Source organism: Lygodium microphyllum, chromosome 30, assembly GCF_053477565.2.
Source record: "Lygodium microphyllum isolate KBCC chromosome 30, Lygodium_microphyllum_v1.1.10, whole genome shotgun sequence".
Classification (NCBI taxonomy): Eukaryota; Viridiplantae; Streptophyta; class Polypodiopsida; order Schizaeales; family Lygodiaceae; genus Lygodium; species Lygodium microphyllum.
Window position 1 is genome coordinate 65,824,650 of NC_141164.1, and position 7,008 is coordinate 65,831,657.

Sequence of the window (7,008 nt, forward strand, 5' to 3'; positions counted from 1 at the left end):
ATTACTCTTCCCTACTTACTTTTGAGCCTCTCACGAAGGCGGGACTTGCTGCTTTTGTGGCTACTTCTTTTCCCCTGCTTCCAGAGGATCCATCGTTATGTGATGAGTTTCTGGCCTCTTACAGTCGAGGCCTAGGGAAGGCTCTGTCTCTTCCTTTCAAAGGCGAACCTTTTGTTACCACTCGTCAGCTTTTCTCTAATGAAGAGATTCTAAAGCTGTTGCAAAAGCAGACAAGGGAAATGCTAGATGTTAAGAAGGTGATTAACTCTTCCGGAGTTTCCTTTTCTATGATCACTGATCCCGTATGGAAGAGGATCTGTCAGTTTCTCCAGGATAGGTTTATGCCTGCCAAAACGCCATCCCAGTACTTGTCGAAAGAGCTTTTCACAACTTCCAGGATGGTGTTGAAAGGAGTTGCTATTGATTGGAGCACTTACCTCCTCACTAAAATGGATCAGCATTTCGTCAAAGTCACCAGGGGTAATGTTACCAATGTCACATATGGATCATATTTGTCTGTCTTCTTGACCTATTCAGGTTTACAGAAGACTGTGCCTCCACCTCCTCCATCAGATCCAGTACCTCCTCCTCCACTTTTAGATGAGTCAGAACCTATTGACATAGAGGATGATGATTCTCCGCCTCCCTTGGTCATCCAGCGCAAACGCTTGAAGAGGGTAGCGGAAAAAGCTCCTTCCGTACTTCCTTCAGTACCTATCCCTGCTACCTCTGGCAGTGATCTCCCTGGGTATCTCACTTGTACTAACCTGTTCCGAGCACATCGAGAAGGATCATTGGACATATCAGTTCCCTCCCTGAACAGTCTAGTCTCAGGAGATGCCATTCCTTTCCTCTGTAAAGATATTCAGAGTTCCATTGAGTTGTCAGTGACAGCCTGTGTTCAACAGCTGTACGCGTCTTTTTATGAAGAGCTCATGCAGTCTAAGGACCAGTTGCATAAGGCAACATCTGAGTTAGCATCTGCTAAGGATACCCTAGCAAATTTGTTTAAGAAAATGGAACAACAAACCCAACTGGTTGCCACCCAAAGCGATGAGATTTCTTCTTTGAAGACCCAGTTACTAGAGGCTCAATCCCAGGTTACTAGCCTTTCAGAGGAGAAGGAGAGGATATCCAGAGAAGCACAGGAGTTCCAAGCTATCTTAGATGACAAACTTTCAGCTTTACAGATTGCTAATGACACAGTGGCATCCCAAGCCTCCCAAATCCAGCAGTTACAAGATCAACTGGCGAAATCCCGCTCTGTTCCTCCAAGCCCTAATGTTCCCTTGATTCCTTCTCTTTCACAGCAGGACTTGGCTGCTCTTCAAAGACAGGCTACTTTGTGCCCTCTATTCCAAGATAAAGTGGAAAGATTGCAGTCCAGAATGGACTTATTATGGTCTACCTTTGAGCAGTTTCATGAATATGTTCCACCTGACCATTCTTTCTTTGTCCACTACCACTTACAGAAGTTGGTCTTCTATATGAAGCTTTCCACGATGGATTTTTCCCTTCTCCGCCCTGTCCTTCTCCCTCCATTAATGTATCCTCCACATTTCCTATTTATCAATTAACACCCTTCCTTAGTGATTCCCTACAAATTTCTGCCACTCCTTCTTTAACCTTTTCTTCCTTTTATGATTTTTCCTATCCCTCCCTTCATCCACTCTTCCTTATTCCATTACCCTCTCCTAACACTTCTATATCTCAACCACCTCAGTTGGTTAGTGACTGTGACGGGTTTGATAATCAGATTTCCAGAAGAAGGGGATGGAGTTCGGATGATTGCCTTACAGGACCTCAGATCAATTGGCCAGTAATTCCAGGAGAATGGACAGCTTCCAGTCAAGCTTATCAGAACTATGTTCATTTTTCTCAGCAGTATTCACAGTTTGCAGATCCTTCAGTGAGATTAACTGCTCACTTTGCTTGGTACTTGGCGTATATGCATAGGCACTCTCATAATGATTCCAAGCCTATTCCAAAGTTGTGCATGAATGTCAATGTAAGCATTGATTCTCAGCCAGCTGGATATATTGTATTTTCATGCCCTTTGTTTGCCTAGCAGATACTTGATCCTGTTGGAAAGGATGTGCTGTCTCCAGTTTTTTCAAAATCCTCCCAAAAACTTTGTAGATGAATCCTTGTCTATGGATCGTTTCCGACAACATCAATCTTTTAAGAGGGATCATCTTCATTGATACCTTTCCAATGTATAATGGATGCTTTTTAAATGAAAAACTCTCTTTTTGGAGGAGTCATTCAGATGGTTGTGTTGTGTATTAGTGTTTGTGTTGTGAGTTCATTTATGTCAAACGAACGTGGTGGTTTCCTATTGGATTTCGTGTGTGAGCTACATTTTGGAGAATTGTGGTGATGGGGCCATGGTTGGAGAGTTGAAGCTGATGCTGATGAAGAAGAAGCAAACTCTTATATCCTTTATAAATTTTTTGTGATTTTTAGTTTGATAAGTGGTGTTAATGTATAAAGGGTTTTCCTTTCTTTGTATTTTTATATCAGAAACAGGTTATACGTTGGGGTCGTAATGGATGGATTCTTTTTGACAAGATATTGAAGATCAAAGTTGAGCTTGTTAATGCACTTGTATTCCCTTTTTCCTGGGTTGCGAGGACGCTTCTTTTCTAAGTGTGGGGATATGTTGAGTGTTGAAATGACTTGTTTTTTGGCTGATTTTTGTTGTTTTTGAGAGCTGAATGGTTGATTTTATGAGATGATTGATTGGTTTAGAAGTGGTTTGAGAGTGTTTTGGATGATATTGATTGTTTTTTGGAAGATCATGATGATTATTGGTGGTTGTGTGATGTTCTGATAGGTTCTGATTGGTTCTGTATACCTTTTGTTTTGCTCTGTTTTGGTCTGTTTTGTTCTGATTGTCTTCTGTAAGGAGGGATAGAGTATTGATTGATGAAGATTGAGATCTTGTGAAAGTTTATTGAATGGTTTGTGAGAGTTTGGAATGGTTTAAGTATGAGTTATGAGGTTTTGATGACCTTCTGTAACCTTCTGTAGGTTTTCTGTAGAGCTTCTGTCTCTGTTCTGCTCTGTTCTGTTCTGTACTATAGCTGTTCTGGTACTGTTCTGTGACTGTTCTGTATGCTTCTGTATGTGTTCTGATGGATGAGAGTGTAGCTTGGGAAAGTTTTCTAGCCTTGGAAAGAGGTGAATACAAGTGCAAAAGAGTTGGAAGAAGTGGAAGAAGTAGCTGCTGAAGACTCAAGTGAAGACTAGAGTGAAGTGACAGTAGTGAGCTATGAAAGGACACTGTAGTGGCTCTGGTGACTCTTCATATCAGACATACCTCTTGGGAAGGGTATCCACGACCTAAGAAGGATTATTGAGGGTGATTTTGAGAGATTGTAGTGAGGATATGATGTATTATTGATGGAGAGAGAGAGAGAGAGAGAGAGTCAGAGATAGCCAATTCTACTCAAACAGAGTGATTGTGTATGAGAGATTGAGAGAGAAGACTATGAAGATATTGAAGATGAATACTATGTGATGTATTTCCATTCAAAGATGGTGTATTCCTTTGCTTTCTTTGTTCTATTGATGGATTTTGTGAAGATATTGAAGAATATGGTTGATTCTATCAAATCCGTGGGAGATCTACATGATGCTGCATGAAGATTTGTTGTGCCTGGTGTTCTTTTCTTCATTGTGATTATATGAAACATAATAAACAAGCTTGTTGGTGTTACAAGATAGATTTTCTTGCAAGAGAATTCCCTTTTCCTTGGTGTTCCTCTTGGGGCTCCAACTTTTGTCCTCAAAGCGCGTGTGACAAGACGAAGGAAGTACTTACTCATAAGTCCAGCAGGAACTCCAAAAAACCCCATCTTGATCTCATATGTCTTCAAATATGCTGAAACATTACGCCCGTCAAATAGCTTCTTCTCATTCTCAACTGCTTCAATAGCCTTAGTCTAGTTGTTTGCATTCTCCTGCTCCGAATAGAGTTGCCTTTGCTGAGACAACTGCTGTTGATGCAATTGTTGTTGCTGCTGCATATACAATTGTGTTTGCTGATTTTGGAGCTGCATATACATGGACATATTTTGTAAAATCTGCTTTAGATCCTCTGTTGAAGTACTTGACGCAGCAGCCATTGATGGAGCTGAAGTAGACGCAGCTGGAATTGTAGAATAAGCTGAAATAGAGGCTGAAGAAGTATCTCCCATCCTGAAATTTCTGCGACGCTTTCACGTCGGGTTCACCAAAGATGTCGAAGGATTCGTGAAAGCAATATCGCATCCACAGAGGACTTTGAATAATTTCAGGATAGAAGACCAATCAAGTGAATGTTGTGTATATGGTATTTGTCCAGTTCATCTTATGAGATAATTGACAGCTGCAATTGAGGCTCATGGATGAATACAGGAACTGGATACATAGTTCAGAAGCTCCTAGCTCACTCAAGAAGCCATGACATTAACATCACAGCAATGCAGCAAAGATCACTACAAAAATCAGTAGCTGTTCTAACTTTGTTGAACTTAGCAAACTCTAGCTCACTGGCACTTTCATTGCAGCTATCACTGTCACTGTCACTATTGCTATCAATGCTGTAGTTGCCACTGTCACTATCACCGTATTCACTCCACTTTCAAGGTAAGCAATGATAATGCATAGATATTGCACAAATTCTGCAGTTATCTCTTTACACCACTCCCTGGGAATTCTTTATTCAAGATTTCAATGAATTTTTTGACAACATTAAGTTCACAATGTCCCGTGCAGTTTCAACCAACTCCTGGAACATCTCAGCAAACTCTGTTTCCTGGTTGGCTGCTCTACCAATTGGAGTTCCATAAAAAAAACAGCAAGTGTTGCAGTCCTGACTTCTCACAACCACCATAGTTGGCAGTGATCAGCCCTCTGCCTGCCAGTAGGCTCAAGCAAACCCAAACTTAAAGTAATTGTTCTGAACACGTTGTCGTGCTGCTGCGCATCCGAGTCGTATACACCTCCATTTCTTTTGTTGTGCATTTGTGTTATTTTCTGTGTGTGAATCATTGTGTGTGTGATGCATTACGATAATCCACATCCAATGTATATATTCCCTTAGTATATTCCCTTAGTGCATGTGTATGATTTTGTTTGGATGCATGATGTGTGGGTGCTAGAAAAATATGAAAAACTGATGCCAAAGGACATTATCAAGCTGATAATTTCAATGATGTTCTCTAAGAAAAGTGCAGGGAATTATGGAATCAAAGGAAGGTTTGTGGAAGCGATCATTTTAGTTCAAAAGTTCCCATGACATAAAGTTGAAGGAAGTCTCTCAAAAATTCTGAAGCGAGTAAAGCGCTAGTGAAGCACCGAGGGAGTACTTTGCCATCCAATCTTCAAGGCCGAAGTTGCAGTTTGTGCGTAGATCACCCATCACAAAACTGTATGTTAATGGGGCAATTGATGATTCCAAAGATACCCTAAAAGAAAGGCTCAAAGGTGGATGGTGTTGCAGAAAAAGTAGTAAAAGGGGTCTTGAAGGTTAGCCTATAGAAAGAAATGAAAGAGACCTTAAAGAGAAGTGGCAATGCATGGGAAAAAGACAAAGAAACAAGTCCTAAATCAGATAGCAAGAAGTTGCTGAGTCATGAAACTGGTGCTGGATCTTCAGATCTAAAACCAAGCACTGATCCCCATTTGGATTTCTCAAAGAGCAAACTGGCAGAATTGAAGATTAGCGCCAAAGCTAAAGGTGTAAAAGGTTATTCAAGGATGAAGAGGGGAAACCTATATTTGGGTTTTAAACCGCTTTTGGAGGGAAAAAAGCAGGCTGTTTTGGAGGGGAAGAAGGGTTTTTTGATTCGAGAGGGCTAGAATGAAGCGGGGAGGCCCTATTTTCTCCTCGGATATTTTTGGCACTATGGCACGCAGTTAACGAAAATGGAAAAACTAATAAGGGAAGATGAGGAGAGATCGGGAAAAGGGGAAGAAACAGAGGAGACTAGAGAGATTCAGGAATCAGGAAGCAAGGAAGAATCAGAAAACAAGGCGAGAAGAGACAAGCGAGCGAATCTTTTGATCGTTGGATGCAAGATCAATCAACTAATCGACCAACAGATCTTCTCCGATGCTATGGCGCTTTTCGGTTCCTCGTTTGGTGCTGAAGTAGGCTTGCGCTTACTTCTCTCTCCAGTGTCGCCAACAATTATATCAAGAACAGCATGAGTACAAGCTTTGAGTAAAAGCTTTTGGGCAACATAGTTGTTCTCGCTCATCTTCTCTGATCCTGGGATGCGCCTTTTCCGTATCAAAAGCACTTTATTAATGCAAAGCTTGCTTTGGATGTGCTGGTGCAGTAAAGGAATTACGAAGACGTTGTTAGAACCAGTAAAATTGGTTTCTGATCGTTGATTTCCAACTCTTGATGGCTTGAGAATCAGAAACTTCAGGACTTGAGGTTTCATCCTTTGCATTGCTCACGTCTGAGGAGAGAGGCAGTGAGAGATCGCGAACCAGTCATTCATCTATTGAATCAAGCATTTTTGACTTGCAAAAATAAGGATAATGATTTTTCCTCTGCTCTGATTTTTGTTCTTTTTCTATGGATCATAACGAATCAATCTCTCCTTATTCCTCTCCGCCAGATTCCCTGCGATTCATTCTACAATGCATCAACAAGTATCGTGAGTCTCCTGTTGTTTGGACAGGTTGTGTTGGCGATCTTCTGAAACACCGTGATTTCGTCCACTGACAGCAGAGATTTCCGTATCACACTCGGAGTAGAGAGATTTCGATGGCTACAGCTTCTCCTTTTTCAGCCGTATCTGATTGGGCTTTATCAGTGAGCGTTTCCATAAGGAGGCTGTCAATTTCACGTCTCCAGTGATCATACCATAACATTCCGGTCAGATTGGAAATGGATATGCTCCTGTTCTTGACTGTCACACTTCACACATAGCTGTGAAGTTTGCTGAGATTCTGACCAAAAATTGATCGGCGTTCTGACAAAGAGCTGGAGAAGGAGCTGAAGTTTTT